Source organism: Aptenodytes patagonicus, chromosome 1 (assembly GCF_965638725.1).
Source record: "Aptenodytes patagonicus chromosome 1, bAptPat1.pri.cur, whole genome shotgun sequence".
Taxonomy (NCBI): domain Eukaryota; kingdom Metazoa; phylum Chordata; class Aves; order Sphenisciformes; family Spheniscidae; genus Aptenodytes; species Aptenodytes patagonicus.
The window spans coordinates 225,726,887-225,741,198 of record NC_134949.1 but is presented as its reverse complement, the minus strand read 5'-3'; the positions used below and the strand labels follow the sequence as shown (position 1 = coordinate 225,741,198).

Sequence of the window (14,312 nt, the reverse complement as noted above, 5' to 3'; positions counted from 1 at the left end):
GAGTGGATGGCTTTCATGTGGATCTTGGTCAGAGAAGACACTGCTCTCCATGGGTGTCCAGTTGGTGATGTAGTCAAGCCAATGTGTCTGTCATCTCAATGGCTTTGTCCCTGTCCTCCTTCCAATCTTGGAGGCTGGTTTTGAGAGAGGCTTTATGAAGGCACCAGACTTCCCACCTACCTGGAAGACACTGCTCTTCCCCGTCCTGCCTGAAGCAGAACTGAGGCAGGTGCTGGCAGAGGAGTCCGGTGGGAAATATTGCTGGCATGAGAGCTGAATCCAGGCCCTTCAGAGACCCCTGCTCATCCTAACTTCATCTGCTGCTGGACTGGGAGGTTGTGGTCTCGTTGCCTGGGCAGAAGGACGATTGCCCCCGCCTTGCAAGCAGCCCGCATGGAGCAGCCTGCGCCTGGAAGAGGCACGGCTGCAGAAATTTTGGCAGGGCTCCTGCTCAACTCTTGTGCCTGCAGAGCAGCAGTAGCAGCTGCCTCGTGCCCTCTCCCAGCCAGGAGGGAGAAGTAGGTCAGAATTTGCATTCTTTGCCCGGCTTCTCTGCATAACTTGCACACTTCTCTTTTTTTTTTTTTTTTTTTTTTTTCCCCCAGATCCTCTTTTTAAAAGAGCTGTTCCTGTACACGCGTGTTCCTCGGGCTCCCCTAAATCAGAGGGTGAAGACTTAAATTCAGATGTGTAACTGGGCTTTAATGTCTGTCTTCCCTCCAAGAGCACTTCTGGGAGACTCCGAAGGGCTGATCCCAGCACGTAAAAATCTGAAATAAATGCTTGGGGCAGTGTCTTCATTTTTGGCTGTTGTATTGTCTGGATCAGGATTTAAATTTTCTCCTGTAGCTCTCTTTGCATGACAAGAGCAAGTAATTGGGATGAAATCATCCGTGCTGCAAACGCGATGGTGAGATTTCTTTTCAGCGCTTCTCTGTGTGTTTTGTTGCTGGTTTGCAACGTCCTGGTGGGGAGAAAAGAGAGAGATCGGGCGCAGCAGGCTTGTGGCAACCGGAGAAGCATCCGAGCGTTGCTGAAGTGCTGCGGGGCAGTCAAAGGATCGTTCCGTCGCGGTTTTGTGCACCGTGAGGAAAAAGAGCTTTGTTGCAACAGCGCTCTGAAATAACAGGCACGCCAGATGAGGTCTGGTGTGATGGGGCATCTAGCGCGGAGGCTGTGACGGGAGATCAGGGTTAGCTGATGGGCGGCACGGTGGGGAGCACCCTTACGTGTGTGCCTGCAGGTTCTAAGGTGCAAAGGGCATGTCAGCATGTCTTTTTTTTTCTTTTTTCCCCCCGAGATTTGCAGAAACCTGGGTCGGTCTGCGTTCCCGCTCATAGAATGATGGCAACTTGTCTTGTGGTTTTGGGAGGGGGGTGTGTGTGTCTCTTTTTTAGGATCTCTAGCTCTCATTGCTGTTTCTTGTCCCCAGTTGAAAACAAGGTTCGGTTTCCTGTGTGATTCAGCATCTCTAGCAGATTTTTCAGTAATCTGGTGAAAAGGGGAATGTAACGTCCTGAAATTGGGTGATTTTTCATAGGGGAGGGTTTCAACCTATGATGGAAAGAAAAACCTGCTGCACGATTCTGGTCTGTCTTCATCTGTGTAGGTGACTTTTGCTGTGGTTTTTTTTCTGGTTGTATGCTCTAGGGGCCTATTTGCTTTTTTTGTCAGTCTGAAATATAAAGTAAATTGTGTGGTCTGAAGACAGGTGTATGGGTAAAAGTGATAGAAACTATATTAATGCAACACGATCGTTGTTTTAATGGATCTTTCGCTATATTTTTTTAAAGTAGGGGTAATATTTCACTGAGACTTTTTTTGCTTTGTATTTTTTGTAGCGTATACACACGTTTAGCTAAAAATGGCTTGCTTTCTTTTTCCAAGGAAGTTTCAGTGTGGCTTACTTGGTGTATCTGCTTTATGCAAGTGAAACTGCAACCTGAATCTGCCTAAGGCTTGTGCAAGTAGCAGGCGATGTCATGTCTGTTCCCATTTGTGCTTCCTTTGCTAATGTTTAGCTGCCAAAAAGCGTCAGCAGCTTTGAGATGTCTCTGCACAGGAATGACCTTTTGGGAGTTGAACTTTTCCCCATCCTGCAGTGCTGTTTGATCTCTCTCCTTGGGGCTTTTGCATATTCAAGCATTGATAGTAGGAAGGCTGCTTAAAAGTAAATATAAGATAGAGTCTGAGTCTTTTCTTAAAGGGTTGGAAGAACTTAATTTGAGGGTAGGTTTGGGAATTGCAAATATTGCAGTGAAAGCACCTTTGACTTCTTTTTGTTCCCTCTCATACCTGCCATCCAGCCTGCTGTTCGCATTCATCCATATGGATGTCCTATTGTTCCCTTCGGGTTTTAGGTTTTTAATTGTGCTGTTGTGTTTTAAAAGCAGCGTTTCTGCATGCTGAGAACCGCTTTTCAGAGTTGCGTGGCACGTGGGTGTATAAAAGATCATCTGGGGAGAAGAGGTGTTGTAAAAAGGGGCTATTGTCTTTCTGCTTGAAATACCCTCAGAGACGAAACACATCCTGCATGTGTGTGTGCATGAACACAGCTAATCCTCCCCACCCAGGGCACTCAACCGTCACGGTTTATATGGACTTTTAAGGTAACCTGGTTTTGTGGCTGTAATATGCCTCCTCCATCATGTATTCCCGTTTCCAGCAAACAAAGGGGGGAATCACGTGCTGGTTTTGCAACCGTGGGATGTGGCTCTAGTCCCTGGATGACGCTGCAGTCAAACAAAAGTGCTGCAAAGGTCTTGTTACCCTTTGCCTAACATCCCTGTCTCTATAAAGAGCTTTCCTCTCTGTGTTGTGTCGCATCTTGCCTTCCCTTCACCTCCAGGCGTGGTTCAAATAAACCGGCATTATTCTGAACTCTTAAACTTCTCACTTCTCTCTGTTTAGCTGCTGATGCCCAAGTGATATTTGTACATTGGGCAAGTGTCTCAGTGAATAGCCTGTTGTAGCACACAGATTGCTGCAAAGAATAGCTCAATGGCTGCCGAATCTATGCACAAATCTGCCATCCTTTGCCTAGATCTGGAATCTCTTCTCTGTGTTGCATGGGTAACGACAGGCAAAATGTTTGAGCTGTTGTACAGGTGAAGTCTTGGCCACTTCCTCTTCCCAGTTTTGCTGCAAGTTTCCAAATTGTGTTAGTCAAACCATTTCGTGAGGAGAATTTCAAAGCCCAACAAGATTAAAATATATAATGAGTTTCTTCTGCTTCTAGGACCTGATTTTAGCAGGAAATCGATGATGAGCTTCGGCTTTCTTGTGCAATCTTGTCTTGTAAGTAGGGGATGATGAATAGATATCAGTTCAGTTCCTACTAGGCAATAACTGCAATTGGAAATCCTTTCAGCTAATAAACTGCATTGTCACTTAAAGCAAAAATTCAGGACTGTCATAATATGAAGATGGAGATGATCTTGAATACAACTTATGGTTGCAATAAAGAATTCGGTAGTGAGAAACTATTCTGGAGAGTATTTGCTCCATAAAGGAGGAGAAAAGCTGCTGACAGCTCCTGTCTTTGGGAGTCCAGTGCTTCAGCCTCCATAGCAGAGGAGGTTTGTTACAAGGCATGAATGTGCAGTTAAAAAAAAAAAGCAAATCTCAAACTTCTTGTCAAGAATATTGACTGTCCTCTTAAAAAGCTCTCATTTTCTTGTGCTTATTATGAGAGCCTTGCGCTGGAGATGTAGCAGGAGAGTTACCTGTCACAGTGGTGACAAAGGTTAATGCAGTAGAGCTGGTAGGGGAGAGAGATGACATTTTTTTCTCTCGAAGTGAAATGCAAGCATATGTTTGTGTAAATGGCATCGTTAAGGCTGGGATTGTCTGGTGGGTGTTGGCACTGGATCTGCTGGAGCTGATCCTGGAGCTGCTTTTTTCCTCTTTGGTGAAGTAGTTAGCTCTAGCAGATTGTTTAGGTTTCTTTTTATTGGGGCAAAACAGATGATCCAGTTGGCTCTGCAGCCTTCAATGGGATATGTGAGAGGCTTGAAATTTGTGTGTGACACTTGCTAAACTCTCCTGAAAAAACCCCAGGCTTATTCTGATGTCTAAAAAGGCCGTCTCGTCATGTTTGGTTGGTTTCTAGAGTGTGTAGGGAAAGGTTGGGGCTACCAAGCAACCAAGATACATGTTTCTTCTGAAACCTACCACAGAATGTGGCAGACTCAGGATGTTAATGGTTGGGGGAAAGAAGTGACTTCTAAGTATAATAACTGTAATAATATACTCTTTGGGTGGGCTGTAGAAGAAGTTTGCAAACTTCCTTGTGTCCTCCTGCTATGTTTTAGGTGCTCACGAGCATGTCAGGCCCTCTTCCTTCTAGGGCTTTGTTTCAATCACTTCTGCTTGATAGCTTGAGTGGGAGGGGAAAAAAAGGGAAAATCCTATATACTGGTAAGTTCAAGCTGTTTCTGTAAGAGCAAAGAGAGTGGCAAGGATGAGATTGCTCTTAAATACACTCTGGCTGTAATGAAAGACTCCGGTGATTATTTGTCTCGTTTGTTCTCTGACCTGCTCTGTGTGCTCTGCTCCTTCCTCCAGTGATACTCGTGGATTCCGGTAGGGGGTTGGAGCTGATGCTCTGAGGATGCCACTGTTTGTGTGTTTTGCTCATCCTAAAGTAGTGTTGATAACGGGAGGAAGCTTTGAAGATTTAGGGGATATTGGCCATTGCAAGATGCATAAGTTTGTAGCCGCTTAGCTCACTCCCTTTAAAAAAATAAATAATAATAAAAAACCTTATATAAATAAAATCCCCAAATCTCCATTCTTTTCTCCTTATCTTGACAGCAAAGAATTAAGATGCCGCCATCTGTGCATAAAAACTCTTAACATTTTCTGCAAGAGCCTCGCTGTGCTGCTATGGGATGGATGTGTCTTGATGTCATTTGCTCTGTAGAAGAGGTCTCTTGGGAGAGACCAAACAAGCTGCAGCGAGTTCAGTTGTGATGGTAACATAAGTGAAGCTTTTGCAACCTTTCTGAGCAAGCCTGGGAGATCCCATTACTTTGCATCTTGTCTAGTTCCTGAAGTCTCTGAACAAGGGACCAGGAACTGGGGAAGCTGATGGGAAAGCTGGTGGCATAGGGTTGGGGTTTACCAGCTGAGGGTCATCTCAACATTTTTGATCTCGCTACAGAAGAAAGCAAAACTGTTTCCCTGTATGAAAGGGTGTCTGAAATACGGTATGTTCCCCTCCGTGCTACTTTCCTTAACAGGTGGTGTGACTTTAGTGGCACAACCACTGAGTCTGTTCCGATCTGAAAGCCAAGCAGCCTTATATTTTGGAAGCTTTTCCATAGATAAATATGGAGGCAATGGTCCATGGTGGGGAGAGACTAAACCAGTGTTGTGAGCTTTAAACACATCCTATGGCATCCAGCTGTGTTTTGACCTCTGCTGCAATAGTGGGATAGTTGGACTGGTTGGCGTTCCTCCAGCGCATGGCGGGGAACTGCCTGTGCAGGGAATTTATAATGGGGCCTCAAGCAGCCTGTTTTGTGTTGGCTGGACATCAGGCTGGGTTTACCCTGGGTCTGGTCTGCAGACAGCAGCGTAGTGTTGAGTTGTACTCATTATCTTGAGGTTGGGTGCAATCTAGCTATGTGCTGGCTGTGGACCATGTGGAGCTCTTTGCAGCCGTGACCAGTCCTGCCAGCAGGATTATCTCCTGCCATGTGGTTGAAATGTTTCAGGCAAGACTGTTATGACTTTCTGTGAAGCTTAAGAACTTGAGAAGAAACTTCCCTTGAACCCTATTGGGAAGGATCCCATGCTAGGGAAAGGTGCTGCTTACTGAGCACTCCATTACCGAAGAACGGCTCGCTCTACCCCTCTCTACTATTTCTTAAACACATGTCTATATCTGTGATTATTTCTTTGTGCCTGGTGGCCAACCACCAAAGTTGGGCTTGTCAAATTTGCAGATCTGTTACAGTGAATAGCCTGGGTTTTAGAATCGTAGAATCATAGAATAGTTTGGGTTGGAAGGGACCTCTAAAGGTCATCTAGTCCAACCCCCCTGCAATGAGCAGGGACATCCTCAACTAGATCAGGTTGCTCAGAGCCCCGTCCAGCCTGACCTGGAATGTTTCCAGGGACGGGGCATCCACCACCTCTCTGCGTAACCTGGGCCAGTGCTTCACCACCCTCAGCGTAAAACATTTCTTCCTTAGATCTAGTCTAAATCTACCCCCCTTTAGTTTAAAGCCATTCCCCCTTGTCCTGTCACAACAGGCCCTGCTAAAAGGTCTGTCCCCATCTTTCCTGTAGGCCCCCTTTAAGTACTGACAGGCTGCAAGAAGGTCTCCCCGGAGCCTTCTCTTCTCCAGGCTGAACAACCCCAACTCTCTCAGCCTTTCTCCACAGCAGAGCTGTTCCAGCCCCCTGATCATTTTTGGGACCCTCCTCTAGACCCTCTCCAACAGGTCCGTGTCTTTCTTATGCTGAGGGCTCCAGAGCTGGACGCAGTGCTCCAGGGGGAGTCTCACCAGAGCAGAGCAGAGGGGCAGAATCCCCTCCCTCGACCTGCTGGCCACGCTGCTTTGGATGGAGCCCAGGGTACGATTGGCCTTCTGGGCTGCGAGCGCACATTGCTGGCTCATGTCCAGCTTTTCACCCACCAGTACCCCCAAGTCCTTCTCAGCAGGGCTGCTCTCCATCCCTTCATCCCCCAGCCTGTAGTGATACCGGGGGTTGCCCCGACCCAGGGGCAGGACCTTGCACTTGGCCTTGTTCAACCTCATGAGGTTCACACGGGCCCACTTCTCGAGCCTGTCCAGGTCCCTCTGGATGGCATCCCGTCCCTCCGGCGTGTCGACCGCACCACTCAGCTTGGTGTCATCTGCAAACTTGCTGAGGGGGCACTCGATCCCACTGTCTGTGTCATTGATGAAGATATTAAACAGTACCGGTCCCAATCTGGACCCCTGCGGGACGCCACTTGTCACCCATCTCCATCTGGACATTGAGCCGTTGACCACTACCCTCTGGATGCGACCATCCAACCAATTCCTCACCCACCGGACAGTCCACCCATCAAATCCATCCCTCTCCAGTTGAGAGAGAAGGATGTTGTGGGGGACCATGTCAAAGGCCTTACAGAGGTCCAGACAGACGACGTCTGTAGCCCTTCCCGTGTCCACTGCTGTAGTCACTCCATCATAGAAGGCCACTAGGTTGGTCAGGCAGGACTTGCCCTTGGTGAAGCCATGCTGGCTGTCTCGAATCACCTCCCTGTCCTCCATGTGCCTTAGCATGGCTTCCAGGAGGATCTGTTCCATGATCTTCCCAGGCACAGAGGTGAGACTGACTGGCCTGGAGTTCCCCGGGTCTTCCTTTTTTCCCTTTTTAAAAAGGGGGGTTATGTTTCCCCTTTTCCAGTCAGTGGGAACTTCACCGGACTGCCACGACTTCTCCAATACGATGGATAGTGGCTTAGCAACTTCATCCGCCCGTTCCTTCAGGACCCGCGGATGGATCTCATCAGGTCCCATGGACTTGTGCACCTTCAGGTTCTTTAGATGGTCTTGAACCTGATGTTCTCCCACAGTGGGTGGCTCTTCATTCTCCCAGTCCCCACCTTTGCCTTCTGCAGCTTGGGTGGTGAGGCTCGGGCACTTGCTGGTGAAGACCGAGGCAAAAAAGTCATTGAGTACCTCTGCCTTCTCCGTGTCCCAGGTAACCAGGTCTCCTGTTTCTTTCCAGAGAGGGCCCACATTTTCCCTTCTCTTCCTTTTAAGCCCAACGTACCTATAGAATCTTTTCTTGTTGCCCTTGTTGTCCTGGCCAGATTTAATTCTCTCAGGGCTTTAGCTTTCCTAACCTGATCCCTGGCTGCTTGGACAACTTCTCTGTGTTTCTCCCAGGCTACCTGTCCTTGCTTCCACCCTCTGTAGGCTTCCTTTTTGTGTTGGAGTTTGTCCAGGAGCTCCTTGTTCATCCAGGCAGGCCTCCTGGTGTTTTTGCCTGACTTCCTCTTTGTTGGGATGCATCACTCCTGAGCTTGAAGGAGGTGATCCTTGAATATTACCCAGCTCTCTTGGGCCCCTCTTCCTTCCAGGGCTTTGTCCCATGGCACTCTACCAAGCAGATCCCTGAGGAGGCCAAAGTCTGCTCTCCTGAAGTCCAGGGTAGTGAGCTTGCTGTGCGCCCTCCTCAGTGTCCTCAGGATCTTGAACTCCACCATTTTGTGGTCACTGCAGCCCAGGCTGCCCTTGAGCTTCACATTCCCCACCAGCCCCTCCTTGTTGGTGAGAACAAGGTCCAGCATAGCACCTCTCCTCGTTGGCTCCTCTATCATTTGGAGAAGGAAGTTATCATCGATGTGGGCATTTCAGGAACCTCTTGGATGGCTTATGCCCATCCAACAGATGTCGGGGTGGTTGAAGTCCCCCATGAGGACCAGGGCTTGTGAGCATGAGGCTGCTCCTGTATGTCTATAGAGGGCCTCATCCGCTCAGTCTTCCTGGTTGGGTGGCCTGGAGCAGATACCCACCGTAACGTCACCTGTCCCTGCCTTCCCTTTAATCGTGACCCATAAGCTCTCGGTCAGCTCCTCATCCATCCCCAGGCAGAGCTCCACGCACTCCAGCTGGTCATTGACATAGAGGCGGACACCCCCTCCTCGTCTCCCCTGCCTGTCCTTCCTAAAGAGCCTGTATCCCTCCATCCCAACACTCCAATCATAGGAGCCGTGATGCCGATAAGGTTGTAGCCCTGCAGGCGTGTGCACGTCTCTAACTCCTCTTGGTTATTCCCCATGCTACGTGCGTTTGCATAGAGGCATTTAAGTTGGGCCCCCGAGGAAGCTGTCTTACTGGCTGCTTTTCAGGTGCTCTCCTGCAGACCTGTGCTCCTTCTCCAGGCTCTGGGCACCTATTGCTGGCCCTGGCATCAAACTGGTAGGAGTGGGATGGATTGAGGTTCCCCTTCCCTGGCATCTCTAGTTTAAAGCCCTCTTCACCAGCTTGGCAAGCCTATGACCGAAGATGCTCTTCCCCTCCTCTGACCGATGGACCCCATCAGCCCCTAGTAGGTTTCATGCGCAGGTTTGAAAAATGACACATGTGATATGTCAGTTTAGTTAAGGAGAAAACCCAAGGACTTTCAGGAGCCTATGTTTAAAATGTCTACTTTGAACTCAAGGAGAGATTTAAGAGAAATCACACTTACATCCCCATAAAAACTGAGCCACCTGTTGCAGAGAGAGGGCTCTTGAGCTTGGGTGTGCTCAGCAAGCTGCATATGCTGGGTTCAAACCTGTGGGCTGAACAAGTGCTAGGTGGCAAAGACGTTTCTCCAGCTTGGGGAACAAAACCTTATTAAGCTGTGAAAAGAAACACGAACAGCCTGTTGAAAGATGGAGCTAGACGAGACACGGAGCTGCCTCTGTGTTTTCACTCTAGAGGGATGCTGTGAAGCCAAACAGATTGAGGACCGAAGCGTAGGTGGTGTGTGAAGAAGGCACTTGCGTAATGTCACCGGAATAGAAACGGGTGCGTGACTCTCTTGCTCTTGTCCCTGCCGCTGGAAGCAGGTGGTATGAGATGTTTGCAAAAAAAGGGAAGGTTTTGACAGGCTTTGGTCAGTAAATGGAACAAAAAAGGAGAAAATGTGAAGTTCTCGAGGGCTTGGCAGAAGATTGAGCAGCAAACAACTCCATTTGAAAATGCCTAGAATCCAAGTTGATTTTACGAGGTATTAGTAATATTGGGACAGTGTGTTTTCTAGCCGAGTGAAAATGTTATTGCTTTTTTTTAAATACTACTGAGGAAGGTCCAAGCTAAAGGATGAGGACTTTCTTAACTAAAGTCTCACAGGCTACTCGATAGCTTGTAATTGCTGTTCTGCTAAAGAGAGAAATGGGCATTCTTGGAAAGCAGCATGATCCAAAACCCCAACTTGCTGGAATATGTAAAATTGCTTAGAAAGCTAAAAGTTAATAGCCAGGGTTAAAGAGGGAGAAGATGTGGATTTACAGCAGTTTGGTCAACATTGCTAGCTTGAAGGGTTTATGCTGGAAAAGATGTTTCCGTCCTGACCAGCCGCGCTCTTTTGGAGTTTGTATGTTGGCTGTAAACCTCAGGGTGTTTTTAAAACTTGGTAAAGCGCTTAGTTTCTTTAATGGAGACCTCCATTTAGAGAGGGAGGAAAAAGGGAAAATACTAAATTCTCCTGAGTCCTCTTTCCAAGTCACTTCTGAACACGGTGTAGGTGGTGGTCTTTTTTTTCCCAGGTCACTGGGTTGTGCTCTCCCAGGTCAGGGGGCAGAGACACATCTCCAAAACTTCTTTCCTGTATGGAAGCTGCCTAAGCACTGCCTTCCTTGCTTCTCTACCGTGGCTTGACGCACGGGAGAAAAATTGGCATGGGTCTGTGAAGGAAATGCAACACCTCTGGGCTTTCAAGTTTCTGAAAAGCCTTTTTTTCCACATTGGCTAGTAAACAATAGTTAGTTCTATTTGCTTCCTGTGTTTTCATAGAATCATAGAATGGTTTGGGTTGGAAGGGACCTCTAAAGTTCATCTAGTCCAACCCCCCTGCCATGGGCAGGGACATCTTCAACTAGATCAGGTTGCTCAGAGCCCCGTCCAACCTGACCTGGAATGTTTCCAGGGATGGGGCATCCACCACCTCTCTGGGCAACCTGGGCCAGTGTTTCACCACGCTCATGATACTTATGATACTTCAAGATGGCATCACTCAGCACATGGACATGCCTTGCTTATCAGTGTTCTTGCACAATGTGGTTGACACCAGTGTGTTGGTGGCAGCTCTGGGCAGGAGGCAGCCTAGGACTGGTCACGCTGGTCCTACTGGTGCAATGGGCAACAGGGTCCAGCTGTGTTTTTTGCAGAAGAGGACCATGTTTTGCCTTGGTTGGTGAGATACGGAAATGAAGGCTCACAAGCATGTATCCAGAGCTATGGGGCATCAGTGTTCCCAGTTCATGCTCTGAAGGAGTTAAATGCTTTTGGCTCAGCTTCTTCTCTTCTGTGTGAATACTCTTCCTATCAGCTAACTCAGCTTAGAGAACACGGGTTCTGGCTACCTTGTAAGGGCAGATTTTGGGTGCTGAGAGCTAGATGCTCCTCTGAGCTCAGGTGGGTTTGTAAACCTGGCTCTGATCAAGCAGTCCGCAGAATAGAAAGTGTTCCTCTGTAATTTGCTGTCAAGCAATTTCTGAGAACTTATTGGAATGCTAAGCCTGTGTTTTGGGGCAGAGTTTTACAATTCCTTGAAGAAAGTGATTTCTGTACATAAGTATAAAATCATAGAATAAATAGTTCAGTCTGGGAGGGAGCTCAGGAGGTCATCTAGTCCAACCACCTGCTCAGGTCAGCTATGAAATCATTTGAAGAACAAGTTGATCAACTAAACCTGACAACTGAATCTTGTGGGTTGCCAGAGCCTGGTATGATGTTGCAGGATGCGTAGGCTGACTCCAAAAGCACTGCTAGATGAACAGGTACCACCACAACCTCACCCTGTATGACACAGAAAAGTGTGAGCCAAGGGGTCTAAGTCTGCTGTGTTTTTGACTGATACGCAATTCACAACAGAATTAAAAAAAAAAAAAAAAATCAAGTGGTGTTCTTTGAATTGGCTAGAAAAGGAGATATTTTCTAGCAGTTGCTGAGATTTCTTTTGGCCTGCTTTGAAATAAAAGTAGTAAAATCAGTGGTTCACATGGAGAGGGCAGGAAGAATACGCAAAGTTTGATTCATGTCTCTCACTTGACACCTATGGGCTTAGAAGAGCCAAGGAAGGTAACTAGCTTTAGTGGGTGCAGAGATTAGAATGACTTTTTTTTCGTGAATTAGGCATCTTCTGTCTCATCAACCCTTGGGACTTCTTGATCAGCTTCTTGCTGACTTGAAGATGCGTGTATTTGTTTCTCCCCAGCTTTCTTGGCTTAAGAGCTTCTGAAACTAGATTTACATGATAGCTGAGCTGTGTTTGACCATGTTGGAAAAGGTAAGACGCTACTTCAGGTGTTGTTTCTCAGTCATTCCATTCAGTGCCTTTTCAGGAGAAACAGTCCTTTTTTGGTTAGGAAAGTGCTCTGTGGTCTAATACCTAAAATACTTCAATTTGGGCAAGCTGCGTGGTTTGTTTTACATCTCCGAAATGAGTGGTTTCAGTAAGGCTGGGGCTGATAGAGATCTGGAAGATGTGCTAATAAAGCCAGAATTCAGGTCAGAGAAGAAAGCGCTTCCTTCCCATTGTAACCCAGAAAGACTCTTACATAACTGTTCTTAAACCAGCTTAAGAGATAGCTGAGATGGACAGAAAACTAGTCAAACATACTGCTGATAAGCCCACGGAATCCAAAAGTAGCATCGTGCTACTGGGAATGAAGAAGGACCTGTTGGAGGTAATGGTCTGCTAGAGATTGACAGAGAAATTCAAGCGACTGTCAAATCAACCATGAGCCAGGTAGACCTGCTGTCATACGTCACCGGGACTGTAATCTTGATGTGAAGATACCCGCGTTCGTTTCTAAATTGTCCTACCTGGGAAAGCAGTGTCTTCTAGTTCTGGCAAGCAGTGTGGAAGCTCTTGGTCTAGGTGAGGCATGGGAGATACATGATGCTCACATCTCATGGATGCGGGGGAAACTGGAGGTCTGAAACTCCTGCAGTGATGAAGCAGACTGAGCATTTGTGTCAGATTCCCTGTTTTCAGTCGAAAATAGTTCTTAAGTCATGCAGAAACAGCTAGATTGCCAGATTTGGGAACAAAGACATGAAGCACACTTGATTTCCTGCCCCCCCCCCCATTTGTGTCTCTCTCTTTCTTTCTTGTTGATGATAGATCAACCTGCTAACTTATTATGCCAGTGCAGATCCCTTCTGCCTTGTGCTTTCAATGAGCCCTTGAGGACTAGCAGGATCCTGGCCATTTTTATAAATGAGGAGATTGTGTTAGGCCCTGTAAACACCTTGTGAGGACTGGGGAAGTGATTGACCTCAGGAGTTTCTTACCCTGGAATACTTTGAGGGGAAGGTTTGGCTTGGAGGGTGCTTGAGGGGGATTTTCTGAACTTGGTACAAACAACAGTCTCCAAAAATTATTATTCTTCTTGAATTCTTTTTTCCTGCCCCTCAGGTAGCTCCTTACCCTGTTAATGCAGGGTATCTTATGTTACAGCCTTGTGCAAATCTGAATAAACTAAGTCTCACTAAATGCAGTCCTTGTGTTTTCCTGCTGCACATCTTCCCATTAGTGGCCTGAAGCATGAGTGGTGAGTTGGGATTCTTCCTCCTCGTCTTCCTCGCTGCATAAATAGATGCTCCTTTCCTTGTTACTCTGTACTTGCACCATCAGGCACAGCCTCCTTGGCGTTTACACCTCTATCTGACTTACATTTCCCAATTCCATCTTCCTCTTCCCTTCTCCAGTCTGACCAGTTACCCAGCTGAGAAACGCTCTCTGCAGCCTTCCACTACAGTCTCTCATAATGGCAGAGAGATAAATACCCCCCTTCTCTCTTCTACTCCCATATATACTTTCCAAATATACTTCTCTAGTCTGGAAGTTACCATTTTTTCAGGAAACACCCCTTCCAGTTCTATAGTTTTCATTTTCTTTGCTTCTTGGCCAGCTCTTTTCCTTTGGAATTAAGAGTCTTCCAGTTTATTTGCTGGGTAAAAAACTGGCTGGACGGCCGGGCCCAGAGAGTGGTGGTGAATGGAGTTCAATCCAGTTGGCGGCCGGTCACGAGCGGTGTTCCCCAGGGCTCAGTTTTGGGGCCGGTCTTGTTTAATACCTTTATCAATGATCTGGATGAGGGGATCGAGTGCACCCTCAGTCAGTTTGCAGATGACACCAAGTTGGGCGGGAGCGTTGATCTGCTGGAGGGTAGGAAGGCTCTGCAGAGGGACCTGGACAGGCTGGATCCATGGGCCGAGGCCAACTGTATGAGGTTCAACAAGGCCAAGTGCCGGGTCCTGCACTTCGGCCACAACAACCCCATGCAGCGCTACAGGCTTGGGGAAGAGTGGCTGGAAAGCTGCCTGTCGGAAAAGGACCTGGGGGTGCTGGTCGACAGCCGGCTGAACATGAGCCGGCAGTGTGCCCAGGCGGCCAAGAAGGCCAATGGCATCCTGGCCTGTATCAGAAATGGTGTGGCCAGCAGGAGTAGGGAAGTGATCATGCCCCTGTACTCGGCACTGGTGAGGCCGCACCTCGAACACTGTGTTCAGTTTTGGGCCCCTCACTCCAAGAAGGACGTTGAGGTGCTGGAGCGTGTCCAGAGAAGGGCAACGAGGCTGGTGAGGGGT

General features: G+C 47.7%; 1 protein-coding gene across 5 annotated transcripts in view; it reads left to right on the top strand.

Annotated features, from left to right (window-relative positions):
- Positions 1 to 14,312, top strand: part of GDPD5 (glycerophosphodiester phosphodiesterase domain containing 5) — a 188,674-nt gene that overhangs the window by 38,324 nt on the left and 136,038 nt on the right. Inside the window, exon 1 of one of the 5 annotated variants that reach the window (XM_076328497.1) lies at positions 645 to 910. The exons of 3 other annotated variants lie outside the window; for them this stretch is intronic. The gene's annotated coding sequence lies outside the window, so the exon portion shown is untranslated. Of the gene's footprint in view, positions 1 to 644; positions 911 to 1,125; positions 1,144 to 14,312 lie in introns of those variants that run through there. One more of the 5 variants, XM_076328499.1, reaches the window with a different exon arrangement.